We start from the raw sequence: 25153 nt of genomic DNA on the forward strand, positions 1-25153 counted from the left end.
ACCCAATCTGCATTTGGCCTCCCCAATGTAGAGGAGACCGCATCGTGAGCAGCGAATACAGTATACTAGATTGCAAGAAGTACAAGTCGTTCTCACATTGACCAACTTTTCCTTTAACTCCACTCATTTCCTCCAAATTAAATGTGTTGCTATGGGTACCCGCATGGGTCCTAGCTATGCCTGCCTTTTCGTGGGATATATGGAACACTCTTTGTTCCAGTCCTACTCGGGTCCCCTCCCTCACCTCTTTTTCCGGTACATTGATGACTGTATCGGTGCTATTTCCTGCTCTCGCCCTGAACTAGACAATTTCATTCACGATGTGGTCTCCTCTACATTGGGGAGGCCAAACGCAGATTGGGTGACCACTTTGTGGAACACCTCCGTTCAGTCCGTAAGGGGGACCCCGAGTTTCCGTCGCCCGTCATTTCAATTCACCGTTCCATTCCCACTCAGACCTCACCGTCTGCGGCCTCTTGCATTGTTCCACGGAAGCTCACCGTAAACTCGAGGAACAGCACCTCATCTTCCGATTAGGCACTTTACAGCCTTCCGGACTCAATATTGAGTTCAACAACTTCAGATCATAACCTCGGCCTCTATTATATTTTTATATATTTTTTATCCACACTTTTGGTTTGTGACTTTTCCCTTTTTTTTCTCTCTCCCACATGGCAGCTGTCTTTCACTCTGCCAGCGCATTTCACACTTCATCTAGAGCCATTGTCTGTTTCTTTACCTGTCCGATTACTATCTCGTCTCACCTTGAATATCTCTTAATGTCTCTTCTTTCATCCCCTCCCCCATTTCCCAGCCCCCCAAACTGCCTTTTGTTTCATTTCCTGCCTTTTCTCTCAGTTCTGTAGAAGGGTTTCGACCTGAAACGTTGACTCTATTTCTCTGTCCACAGATGTTGCCTGGCCTGCTGAGTTTTTCCAGCATTTTCTGTTGTTATTTCGGATTTCCAGCATCCGCAGTATTTTGTTATTGTAATAGTTTAAAGTAATTGGTAGAAGGATTAGAGGGGGGTTGAAGAGAATTTTTTTCACCTAAAAGGTGGGAGTCTGGAATGCACTGCCTGAAAGGATGGTAGAGGCAGAAACCCTAATCGCATTTAAAAAGCACTTGGATACACACTTGAAGTGCCATAACCTACCAAGAGCTGGAAAGTGGGATTAGGGTGGATAGCTTTTTTTCAGCCAGCACAGGCAAGATGGGCAGAATGGCCTCCTTCTGTGCCATAAATTTCCAGAGTGATTATTTGCACAGCGTTTTTGACTCCCTCCGCGCATGCACTTGATCCAATCGCGCATGCGCAGTATCAAATGGTGCAGCGGTTGCGATATGCACCGCCACGCTTTCCTTGGCTCCGTGTGGAGAAGGTCAGGGGATCGGTTGATAGGGGAGGAGAGGGGGAGAGCAGAGGGGAATCGAAGGGGGAGAGAGCAGAGGGGGATTGACAGGGGGAGAGAGAGGAGAGGGGATCGAAGGGGGGAGGAGAGGGGATCGAAGCCAGGAGAGAGAGGGGATCGAAGAGGGGAGAGAGAGGAGAGGGGATCAAAGGTGGGAGAGAGAGGGGATCAAAGAGGGGAGAGTGAGAGGGGATGGAATGGGAGAGAGAGGAGAGGAGATTGAAGAGGGGAAGAGAGAAAGAAGCTCGGAGAGAGAGGCGCTTGGAGAGGGGGAGAAGGTCAGGAACTCGATGGGGGAGGTCAGGAACTCATGGTGGGGGGACAAGGTCAAGAGCTCAGCAAGGAGAAGGTCAGGAGCTCAGGGGGGGAGAAGGTCAGGAACTCGTGGGGGGGAAGGTCAAGAGCTCAGTGAGGAGAGGGTCAGAAGCTCGGGGGGGAGGCCAGGAACTCGTGCAGGGGGGAGAAGGTCAAGAGCTCAGCAAGGAGAAGGTCAGGAGCTCAGGGGGGAGAAGGTCAGGAACTCGTGGGGGGGAAGGTCAAGAGCTCAACGAGGAGAGGGTCAGAAGCTCGGGTGGGAGGTCAGGAACTCGTGCAGGGGGGAGAAGGTCAAGAGCTCAGCGAGGAGCAGGTCAGGAGCTCAGGGGGGAGGTCAGGAAATTGTGCGGAATGGAGAAGGTCAAGAGCTCAGCGAAGAGAAGGTCAGGAGCTCGGGGGAGAAGGTCAGGAACTCATGGGGGGGAATTCAAGAGATCAGTGAGGAGAAGATCAGGAGCTTGGTGGGGAGAAGGTCAAGGATTTGTTGGGGGAGAGCATGGTGAGAACAGTGGGGAGGGTGAAGAATATGATCCAGGTCTAAAGGGGGGGATGAGAGCAAGAACTTGATCCAGATGGTAAGATAGATCAGGTACTCCTGCCCTCTGTAAGGCCTGGATCACGTTCTTCCACCTCACTCTCTTTACACCTGCACCACGTTCAAAGGTTTTTAATTGTTATTGTTATTTATTAGTTTAGTGCTTAATTAAATGTTTTGTTTACTTGTCACTTAGCTATAATGTTACTTTTATGCTTATATCATTTATTGTTTAAATGATAAAAAGCTTTTGAGATTACAGCTTTATTTCAGAAATTTTTGCTAAAACTTGTAAGATTTGCAAAATTTCCACATTTCCCCAAGGTTATTATTGATAAAAGGGACCCTGCATGGACATTTTAAAAAGGGTACCCAAAGATGGCGTCCGCACCTCGTGACCAAAAGCCTGCAAGATTTTAAAAGCTTGGACTCTGTGGCACAAGCAGCTTTTGGGGAAATCGAAACCTAAAATGCAGTTTCTGTGAAGGAGGACTTTCGTATTTTGAAAAGCAGACAGCAGGACTCTGAATAATGCATTAAGTCAAATCGCAGACAGACCAAAACCAGTTAGGCCTATACTTGAGGCCATCAAGTTGTTTGCATAAATAATCAGAAACAGCTTAAGGAAGCCATCGAGGCTGGACAGGCCGATTAAAATGCATTATTAACAATGCAGCTCAGACATCAGGCCATTAGGTGCGATCAACGGCCATCTAAAAACAGTTAGTTTAGATTGCTACAGTTATTTAGACTAGCCCGCCAAGATTGGGACAATGAACTAACCTGATTTGGCGTGCAGATAAGGGTTTTCATGAGGAGTATAACTGAAGGCCCCGGGTAGCAATCGCTCTCTTGCTCTTGACTCTGCTCTCTGCTCTGCTCTCGTGGCTCTGGCCTCTTGGGCTGCCGCTCATACTCGTGCCCTGGCCTCGTGGTGGGTTCTCTCCCTGTAGCAGATTTTCAGTAGCCAGTTACACCATACCAACTGCAGGGGATGGGAATGAGACCCAAGTCCATAGCCATCCAGGACGCCCAGGCCGCAAAAAGGGGTGAGACGAAGTCGAGCAGGTAGCCCAGGACTTGTATAGCAGTCCGATGAGACAAGACGAGTAGAGACGAAGAAGACGATAATAACTCAATAAGGGCAGAGCAGGACAGTGAAAAACGTATCAATAAGAAAACCAAGTGCCTAGTTATAAGCTGGCACTTGGGAAGACGAACATTCCGCGTTGAACACTGCGAAAACGCAGGTGGCCACGCCACAATGAATAGACTGGCGTTCTTAAGCTTGGGTAGGAAAATCTAGGCAGTTAAACTGCCAACTGCCCTGTAGGCACAACGGTGCCGCTGACGACCGCCCGAGGGATAAGAAGAGGAGAACCCGTCGCGACGAGACGACGACGGCAGCGGAGGGGAGAAGGTGTGTCGCAGTAGCAGACCCAGCACCGCGCCCCTGAAGACCACGTGGCGACGGGGTTCCTAGAAGGACCAGAAACCAGACTTCAAAACTCGCACTCGTTAACAGTTGGCTTTTATCTTTGGATTGGTGAGCATGAATTCTGGCCCCTCATAGCTTAATCTAGTTAGGTATAAGGGGCTGGGATAAGGATAAGGGGACTGTTAAGACAGTTTGTTTTCCCTCGATGTGCCGTGTGTTCCCCATTCCCTGTATAAGTATAGTTATTTGTATTTGCCTGTAATTTTATACTAGTAATTTCTTGTAAGTTTGTGTTATTTTCTATTTCAATAAAATCTTGGATTTCTTACATCCAAACCACCTGTCCACTCGAGTCTTTTCTGTGTCGCCGCCTGTACCTAAGTCCGGTGTCTAGAACCCAGGGCCGTGGGAGCGATTCGAACCGCTCACAGTCAGGGGCATAACTGACCGGGCGCACGCGCCAACCACACCACCCCCTACAGAAATGGCGACCGCAGCAGGACACTGGCAACAGGGTTGCGATACAGTAGACAATGGCTCGGATGAGCAAACCATGATGGAGGAAAGGATTTCTGATTATGTGTTTAGCAAGGTGAATATCACTAAGAAGTGGATCACCAGTCTGTTAATGGCTGGACAGCCGGTAGATGCAGCAGCTAAGTGGACAGAGGGAAAGGAACACAAGAAGTCCTTAGAGAAGGCAGTTTGGCTGATGTGTTTTAAAAAGCAGGTCCAGCTTTTGGACAGTCTCGTTGCAGCACAGGCAGCCGAGTTAAGGGAGTCAGCCCGGAGATCCAGGATAAGGCTCTGGCAGGGGAGAAGTTGTTAGTAGCTTTGCAGGCCCTGAATCAGGAGAGAGTACATTTAATGGGAGAACACAAGGCCCAGTTGGACTATCTACAGTGCCAAGTCACCAAGGCCAAGGGAAATGAGTTAAGGTTGCGGGAGAAGAACGCCCACTTGGCAAGGCAGGTTAGGGAACAGGAAGAGAAAGTGCAGGAGGTAAAGGCAGTGTATAAGCTAGCGAGCGAACAGGGGTTTGAGGAGGCAGACCACGGCCCCTGTAAAGACAGGGTAGAAAATCTGAGCCGGTCCCTCCGGCAGGCAAAAGGCATAGTATGCCTCATAAGCCCAAAGGCAGGTCAGGCAGATTTTATGGGGAATGAGGGGAGGACAGTTTCAACGTCACCGGTAGTGCCTAAGGACGACCCGGTTGAGAGAGAGGTCTCACGACCACCACCCATAGCGCCAAGTTTCAGCGAGGTATGGCAGCAAGGGGGAGTGAAGCCAGAGGTGGAGGCGGAGGTGGAGCAACCCCCGCCAGAGAGGTCGTAGCCGGGACCAATATGCCCAGCACAGCATCGGAGGTTCAGCCCACCCGCCAATGGCGACAATGAGGGACCCCTCCAAAACCAGTTCATATTACCCTTTAACACCCAACAGCTTAGGGCTATGGTCAACCATATCCCAAGGCTCTCCGAAAAGGGAGACCCCTCGATCCACTTCAGGGAAGTAGAGCAGGCAGCCAGCGTCAATGACTGCGATGACGCTGAGAAGGCCAAAATGTTGCTATTCTCCCTGGAGAGTAGTCTCCTTCAATCCCTCTCTGACGAGTGTAAAAGGGGGCAGTGCGGGTACGAGGAGCTTAGAGATGCGGTTCTGGAGGCCATGAGGATGAATGAGGGAAGTCCTTTCTCCCATGTGGAGAAGACGATCCAGCTCCCAGGGGAAACCCCGCAGGCTTTTGTGGAGCAGCTGTGGCCGGTGTACCGGAGGGGCTGTCCGGGGACGCTGGGCCAGGCGTTCCTGAACGGGGACCTCCTGGCCCATTGGCTCCATTGCCTGGTGACGAACAGCTTGCCACAGGTCCGGGCTAAGGCAGAAGCCTGGTTCGACCCCAAAAATCCCCAGACCACCGAACTCACGGTGATTAGGCAGCTCACTCTGGCCTATAAAAATGGTAGGGGAGCCGATGCACACCCACCCAAGGGAAAGGTGCATGAGGTAAAACCCAGATCGGCACCAGGAAGTGAGTAACCCCCCCAACACCAAGACCAATTGTTACGGGTGTGGGAAGGATGGTCACTGGCAGAAGGAGTGCAAAAACCCTTGGAAAGATAACAAGGGAAAGCACTCCACAGCCCCAGCCCAAAAGGCGGGGGCAAGGATCCCTTCCGCAGAGGTCGAGTCACTTTTGGACACCATGAGGTCCTTATTGACTGGCCAGGGGAGAGTGGCAGCCGCCACCGGTGCTCTCACCCCATCAGCCCCATCCAACCCACAGCCGTGACTAGAGCCAGCCCAGCCTGTTCACCTGTGTTCTCTCCGGTATGATGAATGGAAAAGACCCCTTTTGGAGATGGAGATAGAAAAGGTGATGGGCACCTATCTGTTGGACACAGGGGCATCATGCACCGTGGTCTACTCAGCTAACCCCACCACCTCACCTCTCTCTAATGGGGTCCCATACAGTCTATCGGGGTTCACGGGTAAAGAACAGGCTGGCTCGGTTTCCATCCCGCTCGCCATTCGGTTAGGACCGCTCCGCTCCAATTGGACCTGTGTCCTGATGAAATGGGAAGTGGAGGGTGGAAGAGGGGTCCTGGGGGCCGACTTTATTGTAGGCCACGGGATCCTAGTGGATTTGAGGAATCATTGCTTATGGGGGGCAGGTAAAGTAAAGAACGGTGAGATCGTAGTAATCCCGGGAAAGGAAGAGAAGGGGACCCTCTGCACCATGAAGCCCAAAGAGGATTATAACCTTGGGCTCATGATCAGCAACACCCCACAGGAGTTCCAGGCATTTGTGCAGGCCCAGCTGGCCACATTTGCCACTCACAAACATGACTGCGGGAGGGTCACGGGGTTTGAGGTCAGCGTAGACGGGGACCCCATGGCCCGACCCCAGAAACAGTATAACTTCCCCAGGGAAGCAGAGCCGGACATGGAAGCAACCATGTCCTCTTTAGTACAGCAGGGAGTTCTGAGACCGTTAGCTACCCACGTGAATTCTCCATTATGGCCGGTCAGAAAGCCGGACAATTCTTGGAGGGCCACGGTGGACTACCGAGTGCTCAATAGTAACATCCCAGCCTGTGCACCCACAGTAGCAGCAGTTGCCGACCTGATTGGAAGTATTCCAGCATCCGCGACCACTTTCACGGTGCTGGATATTTCCAATGGGTTTTGGTCCATCCCTTTATGGAGGGAGGATCAGTACAAGTTTGCCTTTACGTTTAAAGGGCAACAGTACATGTGGAACTGCTTGCCGCAGGGCTTCCACAACAGCCCCAGCATTTTCCATCAGCGCATGGCAAACAGTTTGAAGGACTTTAGCCAGCCCAGACAGTTGGTCCAATATGTGGATGACCTGCTCCTGTTCACTGATTCGAAAGAGGAGCATGGCCCACCATTGGCCGAACTGCTGGAGCTGCTAGGGCAGAAGGGTTTCAAAGTAAACCCCAAGAAAGCGCAGATCGGCCAGCAGGAGGTAAAATTCCTCCCCCTGACCGTGCGTGCTGGAGAAAGGGCCATAGATAAGGCTAGGGGAGAAGCAGTACAAGAACTGCCAGTCCCCAACACAGTAACGGGTGTGAGGTCGTTTCTAGGGCTAACCGGGTACTGTAGAGACTTTATTGAGGACTATGCAGCCACCACAGCCCCTCTGCTCCGACTCCTACACAAGGGAGTGGAGTGGCTTTGGGATGAGGGTTGCCAGGCAGCATTTGTCAGGCTCAAGAAAGACTTGCAGACCGCACCAGCTCTAGGGGCCATAGATGGGGGGAAAGAGTTTTTCCTGGAGGTAGCAGCCAGCGGGGACAGCCTGAGTGCTGTGCTGCTCCAAGAGCGGCACGGCCGGCTGCGGCCGGTGGTCTCCTCCTCCAGGATACACACGGATTTGGAGAAGGGCTACTCCAACTGTGAGCGGCACCTATTGGCCACACATTGGGCTGTGAAAAGATCATTGATCTTCACAGGCACCTCTCCCATCACCCTCCTCACCCATCACACACCCACCCAGATGCTTCTGGACGGGAGGATCAAGGATGGGACAGTGAGTAGTGCCCGCATTGCCCGCTGGACCTTGCTCCTCTCACAGATGGATCTTAGAGTGAAGGGTCTCTGTGAGCCAAAGCTCGCAGCCAACCTGGTGTATCCTGGAACAGCGCACCGGTGTTCCATTGAAGGGGTTTGGGAAGTAAACATAGGTTTACGGGCCGGGATACATCCCACGGGCCGCGAGATCTATGTAGACGGTTCCAGCACGGTATCTGCTGGCGAGCGTCTCACCGGGTGTGGAGTTTATGACCCAGCGGCAAACATTGCCCTGGCGATTAAACTCCCCAGCACCATGAGTGCCCAGCAGGCTGAACTGTCCGCGGTGGTGTATATTGTTACACACCCCGAAATCTTCCCCACCCCCTGCAGGATTTGCTCGGACAGCATGTTCACGTGCAATTCGTGTACGGAGTACCTGGCCATCTGGCCCCGCCGTGGATACACCTCCGCCGACGGGAGACCCCTCACAGTAAAACCCCTGCTGGAAAAGATCCTGGCAGCAGTGGGGGAGGAAGGGGAAGTTTTCATCCACAAGGTGAAAGCCCATTCCTCCACAGAACCCCGCGGCCAAGGTAACCAGCAGGCTGACTTGCTCGCCAAGGAGGGTGCGCGCACAGGCACTTTCTGGGACCCATTTGGGTCCAGACCCATGGTGGCGGTCAGAGGTAGGGACGGGACCCAAGGGAGTGCAGGGGTAGCGTTAACCCTGGACCTTAAGATGGTCCAAGCCCAAGACCCTGTCCTCAAAGCAGTCCTCAGCGCTGTAGCTGAGGGAAAGGGAATAGAGGGTCCGTGCGGCACAGCGACCCTCTCCGTTAAAGAGGGTATGCTGTTCCGGTGGGAACAGTGGGTTGTACCTCAGCAGCACCGGAGGGAATTCCTACAACTGGCCCATGAGGGTCCAGGAGCGGGACACCCCGGGCCTGAGACTACCTGGCAATGGGTGGAACAGGCGGGATGGTGGCCGGGACTCAGGGACGATGTCCGCGAGTTCTGTGCAGGCTGTCTTATGTGCGTTGCGAATAACCCCGACCCCCACAAAAGGAAGGTACCTATGGAACACGTCAGGAGGGTAGAGGGACCATGGCAGTCGATACAGGTCGACTACATCGGGCCCCTGCCCACCGCCTAGGGAGGCTATAAGTACTGCCTAGTCCTGGTGGACGTGTTTACCAAATGGGTAGAGGCTTTTCCCTGCAGAACAGCCACAGCTCTGGGTACTGCCACGATCCTGGTCCGGGAAGTGGTCTCGAGGTGGGGACTACCACGGTATGTGGAGTCCAACCAAGGGAGTCACTTCACCGGACAGGTGATGCAGAACACCCTCATGCTGTTAGGCATTGAAGGGAAATGGAACGTGGCCCACAACCCGCAGTCATCAGGGATTGTGGAACGTATGAATCGGACCCTAAAGGAAAGGTTAAGGAAGGAGACGGTGGACTCGCCCCGTAAATGGGCCGAAGTCCTACCGTTGGTTTTGATGGGGATCCGGGCCAGCCAGTCTAAAAGCACGTGGTATTCCCCGTACGAGCTAATGACTGGCAGGGTTATGCGGACCCCCACCCATGTACTGGCCCCGGTGCTCACGGAGGGTCAGCTCAGAGGTAAACCAGGACAGGTTCACCCGAAACCTCTTTGAGCACCTGAAGCAGGTCCACGAGCAGGCGGCTGGGAACATGGGAAGGCAGCATCGGAGTAACCGATTGCTGCTCGAACCCAGAAAGCATCATGTGTGGGAGGTAGGAGTTCAGGTCATGGTAAGAAACTATGCCCGAGTAGGAAGTTTGGAGCCATTGTACATGGGGCCCTACAGCATTGTAGATAAAGCCAGCCCCATGGTATACGCCGTGAAGCTGCCCCGGCATACAAAATGGTTTCATATCAACCAGTGTAAGCTGTTTACATCTGAAAGGGGAAAACAGACAGTTGGGGAAAGGTCTGAGGATAAAGATCCTCAGCCTGCAGCAGGAGCGAGTTCACAGACTGCACAGGCAGGCGCTGTGGCTTGCTTGAAGGGAGGGGCCATCCCGCCCATCGATTGGGACACTCCCCCGCTCTTCTGGGATCCAGACGAGGGGGAGGGACCTGAGGGCGAAAACCCCGCCCCTAACCCAGGTGTAGCAAGGGAGGGACCTGAGGTCGAAAACCCCACCCCGGACCCAGCCATGGGACCTGGGGGTGGAGACTCTCAGCTCGCAGCAGCAGTCTGCGAAAAGTTACCTGCCCCCAGCCCAGGTTCGGGAGAGGTCAAGCCTGAGGGAGCGGTGGTTCGGGTTAAAGGCCCAGCGGCCAAGAAAGCCCCACCCGCCAAAGTCCCCAGAAGGTCCCCACGGACGCCCCAGCCGAGAAAGCCATGGTCACCAGTGTAGCGTATGTACCTTTAAGGGAATAACTGGTCTTAGACTGCAGTACCGGCAGTGACCACCCCTGTATAAAAGGCCCTTGTAGGCTTCTGTCGTTTCAGTTTCAAGCTGCCTCTTGTTCAGTAAAGTACCTGTTAAACTGTTCTCCCGAAGTCCGTGTATTATTGAGGCGCGGACTTTACAGTGGCGACGAGTAAGTTCGAACTCACCTGCAGTGTGGCATCATCTCACGGGGATCTCGCCTGAAAGGAAGGTCCTGGAAGGTCGTAGTCTGAGCAACGGGCGTCGACCGAGGGCAACCGCCCAAAGAATCCATCGGTGTTTGGAGAATTGCGGGAGAGACTGTGGTTCCAGCGAATCGTGCTGGTAGCAGGTAGCGCGCTGACCCTTCCAGACTGCGGCGGGCTCAAGCTCGATCGAGCGGCTCTACAAATCGGGCCGCGCAGCGTTGCCGGGAAAAGAAAACGAGAGAGAGGGTGGAGCGCACAGGGCGCGGTCGGTGCTCGAGAACAGGACAGCGGAGTGAAACTAAACAGGGGGGAAGGAAAGCGAGACGCGCCGAAGCTTCGGGTCGCCGCCATTACCCCATAGAACGCTAGGAGCAGCGTGGCAGTAAGGGGAAGAAGCAAAAGCGTGGGAGGCGCCATTTTATTCCATTGGGGAAGAAGCAAAAGCGCGGGAGGCGCCATTTTAAATCGCCCAAGATGCCGAAAAGTGGCAGTATCACTGCTTTCGACAACGAGGTAGAAGACTGGACCACGTATGTGGAAAGAATTGAAGTGTACTGCAAGGCAAATGAGGTGGCCGATGGAAAGAGGGCGTCAGTATTATTAAATCTGATGGGTGCGAGTACGTACGGCCTATTGCGGAATTTAATTACCCCAGCTAAACCAATGGAGAAAAGTTTTGAGGAGATTGTTCATACCTTACAGGAACATCTAAGCCCTACACCACTGCTGATAGCAGCAAGATTCAAGTTCCATAAAAGAAACCAGCACAAAGATGAGAGCAATGCTGACTATCTTACGGAACTATGCAAGTTATCGAAGCACTGCCAGTTCGGAGCAGGACTGGCAGACACCTTACGGGATAAGTTTGTCTGCGGGCTCCAGAGTGAAGGAACCCAGAAACGACTACTTTCAAAAAAGGACCTGAAGCTAGAACAGGCTTTCAGCGTGGCAGTATCCTACGAAGCAGCAGCACGGGGAGCTGCAGAAATACAACAGAAACCGCAAGAATACAGCGCTAACGAAATGGCGTATGGAGCCAAAAAGTGCTACCGCTGCGGCAGAACAACCCATGAGCAGAAGGACTGCTGGTTTAAAGACAAAATATGCAGGCAATGTGGGAAAATGGGACATATAGCAAGAGTCTGCAGGTCAGGAAAGAAGACCAACACGACAAGAACTACTAAGGAACAGTACAGGAAAGTAAAGAAACTGACAGATAGTAGTTCAGAAGATCAGGAGAGTGATAAGGACTCCGGGAGCAGGCGACTAAGTTGCTTAAAGTTACACAACGTGATCACAAAAGAAGATCACCGAACCATTTGGGTCACCCTCATGATAGCAGGGTCCCCAGTGAAGATGGAATTGGACACAGGATCAGCCCTAACTGTCATGAATCGACGAGACTATGAGCGGCTATTCTCACACATACCCTTAAAGGACACGTCCATTGTATTGAAGACATACACGGGGCAAAAGGTCTACCCCAGAGGAAAAATAAGGGTGCCTGTTGAATATAACGGAAAGGAAACACAGAAACTATACATGTATATACTACGAGATGGAGGACCACCATTATTGGGACGTGAATGGATCCGAAGACTACAATTGGATTGGCATTCCATTCTGGCACTAACTGTGACTGACAAAAAAGATGATGACGTCGCACCTGGACGTCTGTCACAAATTCTATCTTACGCGGAAGAGGTGTTCCAACAAGGGCTTGGGACACTAAAAAGAGTAAAGGCAACCATAAAGATTGAGGATAATGCAACCCCAAAATTTTTCAAGGCCAGACCGGTGCCATACGCGATACGCCCAGCTGTGGAAGCTGAACTGGAGAGTCTGGAGCGTTCGGAGGTGCTGTCTAAGGTGGACTGGAGCGAGTGGGCCACACCCATCGTTCCTGTAATGAAGAAAGCATTGAGCAGCACACCTGGGGAGCCAAGGAAGGTTCGCATCTGTGGGGACTTCAAGGTGACTGTGTACCCAGTCCTGCACACAGTACAGTATCCGCTTCCGCGGATAGAAATATTTTCGCCTCACTATCTGGAGGGAAACGTTTTACAAAGATTGACCTGGCTCAAGCGTATCTACAAATGGAGGTGGAAGAAGCATCTAGGAAATACCTCATGATAAACACTCACAAAGGCGTTTACCAGTACAATCGACTGGTATTTTGGGTAGCATCGGCCCCGGCTATGCGGCAGAGGGCAATGGAACAAGTCCTGCAAGGGATCCCGGGCACCCAGTGTTATTTGGACGACATCCTGGTTACAGGCGAAAATGACAATGAACACCTTGCCAACCTGGAACAGGTGCTCACGAGATTGCAGGAATATGGGCTACGAGCCAACCATCCCAACTGCGAGTTCTTCAGGAGAAAAATCTCATATTGTGGCCACATGATTGATGAGGAAGTGTTGCATAAGTCGCCGGACAAGATTCAGGCTGTAGTCAAGGCTCCGACACCAGAAAATGTGTCGCAACTGAGGTCGTTCCTCGGGTTGGTGAACTACTACCATAAGTTCTTGCCAAATTTATCTACAATTCTGCACCCACTGAACGCCCTCCTTCAAACTGGTGTAACATGGAAATGGAGTGATGAGTGTAAGCGTGCCTTTCAGGAATGTAAATGCCAAATCACTTCAAAAGAATTATTGGCCCACGACAACCCAACACTACCGATTCGGTTGGCATGTGATGTGTCACCTTACGGCATTGGAGAGGTGCTGTCACACAAATTCCGTGATGGTTCAGAGAGACCAATAGCCTTTGCATCACGCTCGCTAACCTCAGCCGAGCGTAACTATGCCCAGATTGACAGGGAGGCCCTCAGCCTGGTGTGGGGGGTGAAGAAGTTCAATCACTATCTGCACTGGCAGAAATTCACCCTACTGACTGATCATCAATCCCTGGTCTCAATTTTTAACCCAAAGAAGGGCGTTCCAGTGATGATGGCGCAACGGCTGCAAAGATGGTCACTTTTTCTAGGGGCACATCAGTATGACATAGAGTACAAAGGCACGAAACAACATGGAAACGCTGATGGGCTGTCGCGCCTACCGTTGCCTACAGCGGAAGAAGCACCTGCAGTGGACCCGGTGGAGAGATTCCATGCGACCATAGTCGAATGTTTGCCTGTTACAAATGCAAGTATTGAGAAGGAAACCCGAAATGACCCGACACTCTCTCGGGTCTATGATTTGACGGTGAAGGGATGGCCAGCATATGGCGACTCACTGTTGCCAGCATTCTCGCCAAGGAGGGAACAGCTGTCAGTGTGCCGGGGAACCTTGATGTGTGGATCCCAAGTGGTAATTCCACCCAAGTTGAGAGATAGAGTACTCAATGAGCTTCATGAGGGTCATCTGGAAGGGGTAAAAATGAAGAGTCTAGCCAGGGCATTTGTGTGGTGGCCGGGAACCGATAAAGAAATCGAGTATATGACCAAGAGATGCACAGGATGCCAGAAGGTCCAAAACGCTCCACCACAGGCCCCGCTACATCCATGGGAGTGGCCCTCATCTCCATGGCAACGGGTACACATTGATTTCGCTGGTCCATTTATGGACTCAATGTTTCTAATCGCTGTGGACGCCCATTCGAAATGGCCAGAGGTCATTAAAATGTCCTCCACCACCACGGAGAAAACTATTGCAGTTCTAAGGACCATCTTCACCAAGAATGGGTTGCCAGAACAGATCTGTTCCGACAATGGCCCACAGTATGTGTCTGAGGATTTCCGGAGGTTCCTGAAGAATAATGGGGTGAAACATTACACATCTGCCCCATATCATGCAGCCACAAATGGATTGGCTGAGAGGTTTGTTCAGACCTTTAAAAAGGCCATAAAGGCAATGTATAATGACGATATACCACTGCAACACAAGGTGGATAACTTCCTGTTTGCTTACCGGAATGCGACACATGCAGTAACCAACCAAACTCCAGCCGTACTGTTTTTCAACCGGAGACTAAGATGTCGCTTGGATTTGCTCAAACCAAACATAAGACGAGATGTGGAGGATAAGCAGTTCCAGCACATAAATGAGAAGCCAACCAGAAGCTTCAAGATAGGGCAACCAGTCTTGGCCCGCGGCTACCGAACAGAAAAATGGCAGCCAGGCACGGTATGCAGGGACCACTAATGTACACAGTGGACGTTGGAGAGAGCATCGTGAGACGCCATGCTGACCAGATTCTAGAGTCACAGGAACAAGCCAAACCTGTACCACAAGCATGTGCACCTGGTAATGAGCCCGAAGTACAGATTGCGTCTACCTCAGAAGCAGGGGTATTGGAAGCTGACGAACCAACCAATGACAATGAGCCAGAATTGACTCCACCGCCAGAACAGGATACTCGAGAAAGGCGCAATCCAGTCCGGATCAGGAAGCCTCCTCAAAGACTGAACTTATAAATGACTATTTTAGTTGATGTATATATTACTGAGAAAATTGTAATTGTAATTAGTTATTATTTAGTTGTTAAATGAATGTTATGTACTGTTTATCTAAAAGGGGAGGAATTGTTGTGCCGAGAAAGCCATGGTCACCAGTGTAGCGTATGTACCTTTAAGGGAATAACTGGTCTTAGACTGCAGTACCGGCAGTGACCACCCCTGTATAAAAGGCCCGAGCATGATTCTGTAGTTCCAGTTTCAAGCTGCCTCTTGTTCAGTAAAGTACCTGTTAAACTGTTCTCCTGAAGTCCGTGTATTATTGAGGCGCGGACTTTACAACCAGCCCTCAAGTTACCAAGGGCCGCCCCTCGAGTCAGGGAGAGGTCCAAGGACAGGGGTCCTCAGCCAGCAGCCACAGGCTGCGAGGGACCAGTAGTGCAGGATGGTGCGGTCACGCCGGGGGAAGCGTAAAGCCGCAGTCCAACCAGGGATTAGCCTGGCCGCCCGGAGACGGGCAGCGGATGTATATAGTTTTAGTTTAAGTTTTGGTTATTGTTAAGTTTAAGTATTTAGTTTAAGTTTGGGTGTTATAGTTTAAGTTAAATAAGGTGATGGGTAGTTTTAAGTAAGTAATCTGCTAAGAGTGTGTTTATTTGGGTTGAGGTCACGGGACCCGACCATGCTTCACCAAGCCAGAGAATCTCTTGGGGACCTAGCTGTATGTTTTAGTATCTCTTTGCAGAAAGACTTTCAGGATGAAGGGGATCGTAATCCTATTCACCCTGATTGGGATGGGCATCGGGAGAGGAGGCGACGTACAGGATTCCCACATCTACGGGTGCTCCGGAGACAAGGCGCCTATAGCGACCGGCGGAAGCGGTGAACGGGATGCGGAGGAAACCACCGTCTATGTTCACGAGAGAAGGTGGCCAGGATGGCTGTGGTCCAATTCGTCTCAGTACTCCAGCCAAACCGGATTCACGTATGAGGAGACCTCCCTCCTGTGCCCCAGGGTACGGGCCGTTACCACGCGGGTCAGCGTCACCGTTGGAAAGCGTATATGTTTAACGTGTAAAGGACACATTCCTCTGGATAGATGGTGGTGGATCAGAAAGCTGAGCAAAGATATGAGGAACCCCGAAGTCAAGTGGGAACGGTTGGGGAACAACACCCACCGGACAATTACAGGGACTCATGGAGGATTAAGTGTGTGTTGGGACAAGTGGTGGGAACCGGACCAAGGGATTTATATCTGTATATGGGGGTCAGAGGAGGTCTGCCCCGCAGACATATCCATCGTTTTCCACCGGCAGTGGCAAGACACCGGGGAGGGGATGAAGTGGGATACCAGCATAGATACATAGAAGATAGGAGCAGGAGTAGGCCATTCGGCCACTCGAGCCTGCTCCGCCATTCAATGAGATCATGGCTGATCATTCAAATTCAGTACCCTGTCCCTGCCTTCTCCCCATATCCCTTGATCCCTTTAGCCTTAAGAAATATATCCAACTCTTTCTTGAATATACTTAATGAACTGGCCTCCACCGCCCTCTGTGGCAGAGAATTCCACAGGTTCACCACTCTCTGGGTGAAGAAATTCCTCCTCATTTCTGTCCTAAATGGCTTACCCCTTATCCTTAGACTATGACCCCTGGTTCTAGACTCCCCAGCCATCAGAAACATCCTTCCTGCATCTAGTCTGTCCAGGCCTGACAGAATTTTATACGTTTCGATGAGATCCCCTCTCAATCTTCTAAACTCCAGTGAGTATAAGCCCAATTGACACAATCTCTCCTCATACATCATTTATGCCATCCCAGGTATCAGCCTGGTGAATCTTCGCTGCACTCCTTCCATGGCAAGAACATCCTTCCTCAGGTAAGGCGACCAAAACTTCACACAATACTCAAGGTGCGGTCTCACCAAGACCCTGTACAACTGCAGCAAGACATCCTTGTTCTTGTACTCGAACCCTCTTGCTACGAAGGCCAACATACCATTTGCCTTCTTAACCGCCTGCTGCACCTGCATGCTTACCTTCAGTGACTGGTGCACAAGAACACCCAGGTCTCTTTGCACTTCCCCTTCTCCCAATCTATTGCCATTCAAATAATAATCTGCCTTCCTGTTTTTGCCACCAAAGTGGACAACCTCACATTTATCCACATTATAGTGCATTTGCCATGTTTCTGCCCAATCACCCAACCTGTCCAAATCGTACTGAAGTTTCACGACATCCTCCTCACAGCATACCCTCCCACCCAGCTTTGTGTCGTCTGCAAATTTGGAGATATTACATCCAATTCCCTCGTCCAGATCATTAATATATATTGTGAACAGCTGGGGTCCTAGGACCGATCCTTGCGGTACCCCACTAGTCACTGCCTGCCACTCGGAAAACGACCCATTTATTCCAACTCTTTGCTTTCTGTCCGCCAACCAGTTCTCTATCCAAGTCAATACTTTGCCCCCAATCCCATGTGCCTTAATTTTGCACGCTAATCTCTTATGCGGGACTTTATCGAAAGCCTTCTGAAAGTCCAAATACACCACATCCACTGGTTCTCCCTGTAGGGGGTTTCTCTTGCTCGTTCTGGTCTCCTACCAGGCTTCGTGCAATAATTACCCTTGAGTGGTTCGACCCACTCTCCCCTACGGTTCTAGACCTTGTACTTAGGTGCAGGGAACTGTAGTGCAGAGAAAGACTCAATAGACCAGGTTGAATAGCACAAAATGGATGCTTTTATTATTAAACAGTTTGCAGCATTAAGAAATACATGTCATAAGCACAAATTAAAGTAACTACAAGCATGCACATATCTATAAACTTAACTCTATGGAAATGGGGAACACACGGCACATCGAAAAAGGGGAAACACATTACGATTACCCTTACCCCCTCCCCTAGACCTAGACTAAGTTTCGACTTGAGGAACTCGGAATCAGGCTCACCACTTTCAGATTCACAAAAGAGGGGGTTCGCAGCCTTTTGGCACAGCTTTCCGTCGTCACGTGGATTTGGAAACTTCTGGCGCAGCTTGTTTTTCTCTCTCAGGCGATGAGGCAGTGGACACAGCCTCGATGAGCGCTCGTCATGACTGAATCCGTTGAAATAACTGGATGCACATGGGGGAGTCCGAAAGTTTCTGGCCGAATGGTATGTCGAGGCCCTGACTGGCTAGGCCCGGAGTGTCCTTTTATTTCTCACTCCCGCCTGGCTCAGCGGTTTTCCAGAGGGTGTCTTCTCCTTCGGCCTGGGTCGTCGATGATCTCCCGACAACAGTACCCGGGCCACCCTCGTCGTCTTCCCATCGTCACCGAGCCTTGCCTGGCTGAACACCGACCATGTCCTGAAAACGTCCTGGTCAAATTCCGAAGCTGCCGAGGTAGAAGAAGCGAGTTCCCGAAGCGAAGCATAGAATCGTAGAAGAAGCGAAGTGTCCCGATGAAATTCTGAAGCGTTAAGCCTTCCGAAGTGAAGCGTAGCGTCCAGTGTGTGTCCTTACGAAAATCGCCCTGATGGACTTTTCAAATCCATAGTTATACCCTTTTGGGACAGTCTTATCTCCCGCCAGATCATAGTCCTGTCTTTGTAATATTTTTGGCGGGCAGAAATCTCTGCAGGGGCGCTTTGTCTTGTAACGGGAGCCGGTGATAGCTTAACTGGCCTTCCTGGCCGATAATGTCTTTTACTTTGTCACCGTAACTCGGTTCGCATATTGATCGGTCTGGAGATTGCCCTTGATGGCTGTTAAACGGTCTTTCCTTTGTACAGTAAATGGGTTTAAGTGTTCATTCAATTGTCCGCCCATTTCTTGATGGGCCCCATCCTGTTACCTGAAACTGTCTTGTACTTAGAATCCAATTAATATGTATGCTCAGTTCCCTGAGTTTCGGTTTCCCGATACTGGCTTTCGCGGGCTTACTGTCCTCAATCCACAAGCCTGTCTGGCTTGCAGTAACAGAAATCAAATGGTCCCAGAAACTGATCACGAGGTCCGGCGGCCATTTTGTATGCCCCTTTTTGTCAAAGGTTTTTCTGTACAAGCTTTCTCTTGGTCAATAAACTGTCTTATCAACCCTGTTTTGTTGCGTGATTGAATTCCTGAAAATTTCGAATCTTACAGTCCGCCTTGTGATACTGATAGCTTGCTTAAAGTATGAATAATCCTTGGTGAGCAAATTTTCCCTGATTCCTCACATCCAAACATTCCCGGTAATTAACTATCTATGACCCCCACGACACATGCAGTTCCCATTTTGGAAAAATTACCTTGTGTACAGTTGGACAATCATAGGCAGTATTACCTTATACTATAACACATTCAGTTCTTCAGATGTGAAGGGGGCCAATGCCCCTTGCACCACCTGCATACACCTTTTATTAATCAAACAAAACAAAACTTCACCAACGGCTATAACATTACCGTATTACACACTTAAATCATGCAGTGGCTGAAATCGAAAAAATGGAGGGCCGCTTTAACTTTTAATACTAGCCGCTTACACTGGGGTGTCCTCTTCCCCCACTCGTACATAGCGTTCTCTCCATTCTCCTGTGTTCTCGTGCCTCTGGAGGTGTTTGCCTCTCTTGCAATGCACGAACAATAAAAATATTACAATTAAAACCTGACACACTACTAGGATGTGGGATGCTATTCTAATCCAGGCCAGGATCTCTATATTGGTGAACAGGTCCCACCATGGTGGGGTGACTATGTCCACTATATCCTTCCCTATCTCTAATGTCTTCTGCTCCAGTGTGTAGAAATGCTTCTGTGAAACTATAACAGCTTTTAAAATCTTGGTGAGGTGTTCGGGGAGAGGGGGAATGACATAACCAAAATGCGCGACGAATCGCTAAAAGTCCGTGAAATTTTCTTTTACACTGAGGTGAACGGTGGAGGGTGCAGGAATGGGGACAATCCGTTGTTGTGCCACTTGAACTTCAGCCCTGGGTTTAAAACAGAAACTGCTGTCACTGACCGGACACCACTCGTGTTGTCCGTGGCGGTAGTGAGGCGCTGCGGTGGTGACATAGTATGTCCCACCTCCGATATATGCCACCTGTGGGGGCACATGGTCCTTTGCCATTGCCTCCATTGTGCAATTTATCGGCTTCGCGCTAGCGGCTCTGAACCCGCACTGTAGTTTCAAAAAGGCATTCAAATGCTGGGGACACAGGATGATGTGTGCTCCCCGGCTACGACACCCCGAGAGGTCGGTGCCTGTCATCGTACGCTCCCATCTGATGACATAAGGCGGGACCACTGCGTAACGAATGTGCGCACCCCCCTGAATGACTCCAATGTTCTCCACCCTGTATAGCGGGGCGGGCTTTGCTGCGGGACCCAACACCAGCATCCTTATTACTATTCCCATGATAGTGTGGTTTGAGCATCCGCAGTCCACTGGGACTGGGTACGCCTCTGCAGCTAGTCTGAGCTGGCACGGACTTAATGCGTTCTCAAAAGGGTGGAGCGCTTGCAAGTGCTTGTTGCTGATCCAGGACTGGACCAAACCTTGTTTTAAATCCTCCAGATTACTGCGGCCCTCGCCCAGTAACCACGCCCCGTATAGCACACAGGCCTCGTTCTGCGCAGCCTGATCAGACGCATTCCGATCCTCCTTAATGAGCGCATTTACCGTTCTAGCATGTTTCTCCAGCTCAGCAATTATTTCCTTTAAGTGTAGTGTCATGGCTTGGTCTTCATGTAGCTCAGAACCCACTACCTTATTTTCGTCTGTCAGTATGTTCCTCAACTGTGTTTTTAAACCATTGATCTGTGTCTGCAGCTCCACGTTGTCTAGAGCGTTGACAACAGACGTTCCGCTGTCAAAAGCAGTGAAAATGTCATTTACAGTACCCCTTCTTTGCCTTCCTACCCGATCCAAAACTTCCTGTGGTGTGGTGTATAATTTGGCCTTGTCGATGTCGGCAAAGTCAAACTCGTAAAATTGTCTGAACATTCGGGTTAACAGTACCTGGTACAACTGTTCTGTTTCTCTGGGACACCACTCAGGCAATCGTACCTCAGTGAGGTTTAAAATCACTGAGGCCACAGCGTAGTGTACCCCTTGGTACAGCAGCTGACCGGTGGGTACCAATACTAGACCGTTCCCGGGTCCCTTTGTGGTGGTGGGGCACCCTTCCTTCTGGGCCAGCGCTAGCGGAATCGTGGGCAGGGGCTTTCGTGGGCGGGTGATGAGTTCAGTGGCGTTTACTGGAATTGGGGAGTATGGGGCTCCGCACGCCCGAGTGCTGACATCCCATCTCATCCCCTTTCCTTCATCTTGCCTCTGCCTCTGGAAAAAGATGGATACGCCCTTGAGGCAGACGCGTTTCGAACCCCACATACAGACATATATCCCTTCATCTGGTTCCCACCATTTGTCCCAACACGCACGTAATTGTCTGTGAGTCCCCGTAATTGTCCGATGGGTATTGTTACCCAGTCATTCCCACTCGATGGTAGAGTTCTTCATGTCCTTCCCCAGCTTTCGTAACCACCACCATCTACTCAACGGCACGTTCCCATTACACACCAAACAGATCCTCTTTCCCACGGTAACGCTGACTCTGGGTGCAAGGATCCTCACCCGAGGGCACATTAACGAAGTCTCTTGGTAGGCGAAACCGAAATTGCTGGAGTATTCCGTAGAATTCGTTCCCAGCCAACCTGGCCATCTCCCTTGGTGGAAGTAGGTGGCGGTTTCCTCAACCTCTCGCTTCCCCGTCCCATCCGTCGCGATGGGGGCTGTGTCCCCGCAACATCCGAACACGATGATGTCCTTGGTGCGGCCCCGGTAGGCCAGCCCGCACCCGATCGCCACGAGCATCACGAGAATCCTCTCCATCGTATCCCTGGTTTCTGTAATCGATAAGATGATGTAGCCAGGCTCCCAACAGGTGCTGGCTTAATTAAACGGACGCGCGGATCCCTTGACCCCGCTTCCAAACAAAACACACATACTGGGCAGACTTCGAAAACTATCTTTTAAACATCCCATCATCTTAAACTTTACACACCTTAAACTATCATTACAATTACCTAACTCAACTTATCATTACCTAACACCTATGTACAGCGCTGCCCTCCTTCGGGCGGCCTACCTAATTCCTGTGAGGGCTGCAGCGTGCCGCTTCTTGTGGCGGGGCTGCACTGACCTTCGGCTTTGATCCCCCGCAGCCTGTCGCTGCTGAACGGGAATCGTGCCTTTCTCGGGCTGCTCTGTACCGAGGTTGGGGAAGATAGGGAGAATTGGGCCATTTCTTTCGGGGCTGGGGCATTCGAGTCGACCTACGAGGGGCTGCCTTGGGTGAGGCTCCCAGGGCTGACGGACCGGGGGTTGGGACTTTCACCGTCACAGCCTGTGGTTCCACCACAGCTGCCGGCTCCGGCTCCCTTCCCTCAGGCTCCGCCCCCCCGGGGCCGGGATTTGTGGCATCCGACCCCACCTCACCTGTCCCTACAGGTAGTGAGTCTCCGCCCCCAATCCCTACCTCCCCTAAGCTTGAGTCGAGGGCGGGATCTTCGTCCTCTGACTCACCCTCCTCCGTGATCGGGTCAAGGGCGGGGCTGAGCCGTTCGGGCTTCTCCTCGTCCGAATCCCAAATCAGACGGGAGACCTCCCACTCCAATGGGATGACTCCTCCCTTCACGCAGGCCACTGTTCCAGCCTGTGTGGTCTGTGACTCTGTCGCAGGCTGAGGATTTTTGTCCTCAGACTTGGCCACTGTTGTTGGCCCTTGTGCACCTGATTTAAACAGTTTGCACCACTTCCCACCAAACCACTTGTTACGACGGGACACCTCTACTGTGCGAGTGGCGTAGGTCGGCGGACCTTGTACCGATTCCGACTCATCCTCCTGGTCTACGGCTCTCTCGCCAGCGCATAGGGTTAGACCCAAGAATTTTACTTCTCGCCGGCCAACCCGCGCCTTCGTAGGGGTTTCCTGAACCCTCTCTATCTCCTCCATGCTCGCAATCTCTCCCCAGAGACAGTGATTTCTCAGGTCCACGTGGATCCCGTGGGCTACCAAGAAATCAGACCCCAGGACTCCCACTCCCACCCCCTCTTTCCACCTCAGCAGGATACACTTCCACGTGGTGCGGAGTGGCCCTAAACAAATGGAGAGGGGAAGGGAATGTGCGCCAACCTGTTCTTCGCCCGTGAAGCCCAACAGACGATACGGGACCCCGGTTGACAAAAGCGAGTTGGTGGGGTTATCTGCGTGGACTACGGTGCACGATGCTCCCGAAACCAGCAGATAGGTTTCCTTCACCTCCTCCACCTCCATCTCTACGAGGGGTCGTCTCCATGCATCGTAGCGGAGCGGACACAGGCAGACGGGTGGCGCCGACTCTAGTCACTTGGGTACAGCGATCGGAGTTTCGGGAGCGACGAGGCCGGTGGCAACCGCTATTTTCCCCTGCGAGGTCATTAGAGACCGCATTGCCTCTAAAACCGACTCGATCGTGTCGGGATGGATCGACACATCGGCTCCCCTCTCCCGGACGGGTGCTTGGGCTGGGGCTGGGGAAGTTTTTCCCTTTAAATCCTTCCAGGGATTTTTACTGTCTCGGCGCCAATGACCCTCCTTTCCACACCCGTAACAACTGCTCTTGGCTTGGGTGGCGCGATTCCCCTCCTGATGCCAGTCCTTTTTAGCAGGAGCTGCAGGCCTCGCCTCATGCACCTTTCCTTTTGAGGAAGGCACATCCCTACTCTTGTTGTTCCTGTAACTTATCGTGAGCTGATCAAGTACTACCTCCTCCGTGGAGCGGGGGTTAGTGGGGTCAAACCATGCTTTGGCCTGCTCCCTCACCGGCGGCAAGCAATTGGCGACCAGACACCGGAGCCAATGAGCCCCTTGGTCATCATTTAGCGCGTTCCGGTCCGGTCCTCCCGGGCAGCTGCGCCGGTACACTGGCCACAACCTTCCGGCGAAAACCCGTGGGGGTTCTCCCTCTAGCTGTACCGTCCTTTCCAATCGGAGGAATGGAGTTCCGTCACCCTCCCCTATAATCTCCAGGATCTCATCCCGTATTTCCTCGTACGTTTTTTGCCCTCTCTTGCTCTCGTCAGGGAGACACTGGAGGAGCGAGCTGTCCAGGGAGAACAGCAGCATTTTGGACAGTTCAGCTGCGTCGCATTCGTTAACTGCTGCGGTTTGCTCCACATCCCGAAAATGCACGGAGGGATCTCCTGACTCGGAGAATTTTGGGATGCTACTGATCATTTCCCTTAGCTGTCGTGCGCTATGGGGCATTATGATCTGATTCACAAGGGGTCCGTCATCACCATTCTCTTCGTTCGGACCGAGCCTCCGGTGTCGCGTGGGACACATCGGCGCCGGTCCCGACCCTACTACCTGGTGTTGCTCTACCTCAAGAACCCCTGTGTCTGACTTCTCCGGTTCCTCCCCTGGAGTCCAAGACTCGGTATAGGCGGGAGGTGCTGAGGGCTCGGGGGTTGGTACCCTACCTGCCTCCTGTGGAATTGGTCTTTTTGATTCCTTGGCTAACAGTAACTGGCCCGCTGGTGGGTTTATGAGACACACCAAGCCGATTGCCTTTGCTAGGGCCGTTCTCAGGTCCTCTAGCTCCCTGTGGCAAGCGCTATGATCGGTGTTCTCAGACTTATCCTCCATGGCCATCTTATAAGCTGCCCTGGCCCCCAAGATACTTTCCTCCTGTGCCACTATCTGCTTAGCTAGGCGGAAACACCTCTCTTTTATTCTACCTTCACTGGCCTTGGCCTCAATGACCTGACATTCCAAATACTCTATCCGCGTCTCATGGCGGTGAGTTACGGATTGGCGTTCCTGATTCAGCGCGTTAAGCGATTGAATCAGATTCTGACCTCCCGGATCCTTTTCCTCTACTTCTGTTAGTAGCCCTTTTATCTGGGCTGTCTGTGCTACAACGACCTGGTCCAAAACCTGGACTTGCTTCTTGTAGCACATTAGCCAAACCGCCTTTTCTACCGATTCCTTATGCTCTTTACTTTCTGTCCACTTGATGGCTGCGTCTAGCGGGCGCCTATCTCTCAATAGGTCAGATATCCACTGTTTTGTAAGGTTTACCTTCCCAAAAACATAACCCGCTATCCTCTCATCCATCACATTTCGTTTATTCAAACCTTGATCTAACACGCTACATTCCTGCTGCCAAGGTCCTGCCGCGGTCGCCATCTCTGTGGGGGGTTTCTCTTGCTTGTTCTGGTCTCCTACCAGGCTTCGTGCAATAATTACCCTTGAGTGGTTCGACCCACTCTCCCCTACGGTTCTAGACCTTGTACTTAGGTGCAGGGAACTGTAGTGCAGAGAAAGACTCAATAGACCAGGTTGAATAGCACAAAATGGATGCTTTTATTATTAAACAGTTTGCAGCAT

Source organism: Somniosus microcephalus, chromosome 9 (genome assembly GCF_052327205.1).
Source record: "Somniosus microcephalus isolate GS21.2 chromosome 9, FLI_Smic_1.0, whole genome shotgun sequence".
In the NCBI taxonomy this organism is placed as follows: Eukaryota; Metazoa; Chordata; class Chondrichthyes; order Squaliformes; family Somniosidae; genus Somniosus; species Somniosus microcephalus.